Source organism: Sinocyclocheilus grahami, unplaced genomic scaffold, assembly GCF_001515645.1.
Source record: "Sinocyclocheilus grahami isolate Dianchi unplaced genomic scaffold, SAMN03320097.WGS_v1.1 scaffold248.1, whole genome shotgun sequence".
Taxonomy (NCBI): domain Eukaryota; kingdom Metazoa; phylum Chordata; class Actinopteri; order Cypriniformes; family Cyprinidae; genus Sinocyclocheilus; species Sinocyclocheilus grahami.
Genome location: NW_015505427.1, coordinates 336537 through 337968, shown reverse-complemented (window position 1 = coordinate 337968; position 1432 = coordinate 336537). Strand labels below are relative to the sequence as shown.

Here is a 1432-nt window from a genome sequence, read left to right as displayed (position 1 = left end):
GGACTAAACACAGAGAGAACCAACAGACTCACATTCTGTTGTACTCTCGAAGTCAAAAGGTCTTCAAGAAGACATACAAGTGTGAAATACCTATAAGTGATGACCCATTACACTCCACTGCAGTCAAATAAACCAGAAACCAAGTCAAATGAAACCCTACAAGACCAAAGTCAACATAATAGTTAATGTCTTACAGCATATTTTATGATATTTTAACTGAGATGGTCATCTAAACAAAATTTCCGCAATTTCCAAAAAGCCTTTTTTGAATGCTGATACAAGTGATATTCATATATTTGGAAACCAACATTCTGAGGGTATCTGACAAATAGTATATTTAGTGCATATAAATGTATTAACCATACAGCAGATACATATTTATCACTAAAACATATGATAATTAATAATAATACTATTCAGGTATTAACTTGGATTGGGCAAGGCAAACAAAAATTTGTGTTTCTGATTAAGTGTAAATTCATTTTGGCATTTGCCTAATGCAACTGGCTTTTCTATTACACCGGGGCAAATGTTTGTTTTCAAATACAAACCGTAAACAGAAAACAATAGAACGCACAGGTCTAAACCCAATTTCTGGTCCCAAGAGATATTTAGGTAACATGATTAAAATTAACCTCAAAACAAGAACTGAGAAACACTGATAAGACAAAGATAAAAAAGTGGCTCTGCTTAGAAAAAGAGACACACACCACTAAATCGGAAACATTTTTGACATTACAACACAGGGAAAGCAAACATTTAAAAGAATAAAATTGCAGATATTCTTTCTGTTAAATTATTCATTTTCCAAAACCCTTAAAAGTTTGGTGAGGTTCAAAGTCAAGTCTGATGTCCCAGGCTGAAAGGCAGAGTCTCTGGGAGGGCTGGATTTTATGTGACTATGTATTATAAAGTGATGACTGTGCCATCCTCCTCCACCCCTCCTCTGGGTAAAACCAGGCTGTGACGGGGGTCTGTCCTCAGGCTGCTGAGGATTTTGTGTAGGCTGCCATTGCTCTCCCGCATAGCGGGGTTGCTGCTGTGGTAGGGGTGGTGTTGGAGGGTAAGGTCCTTGTGCAACTTGTAACTCAAACTATTGTGCACTGTGCCATTAAAGCTCGGTTGAGAGTGGAAAGAGGCTGTGGACACGGTGGATGGCGGCCTCGTTTGGGGTTGCGTAGGGGGGCTGGGAGGGGTCACTGTGGTCATTTTTTGCGTCTGGGACCGGGAAGCCACTGAGGCATTGGAGCGGCGTGATGGGCGCTTCATGTTGCTCTCAATTACGATGTCCGACTCCTCGTCACTCTCCAGATCATCTGGACTGTAGCCATGAGAGATGGCAGTGGCACCGGTGGGAGCGGTGATGGCGGGGTATCCCACCGAACCACTGCTGTCGGATGACTGACCTGAGCTGCCCGAGATACGACTGCTG

At 42.3% G+C, this 1432-nt stretch overlaps 1 pseudogene; it reads right to left on the bottom strand.

Annotated features, from left to right (window-relative positions):
- Positions 1-6: 6 nt before the first annotated feature.
- Positions 7-1432, bottom strand: part of LOC107598205 (partitioning defective 6 homolog gamma-like) — a 59378-nt pseudogene continuing 57952 nt past the window's right edge.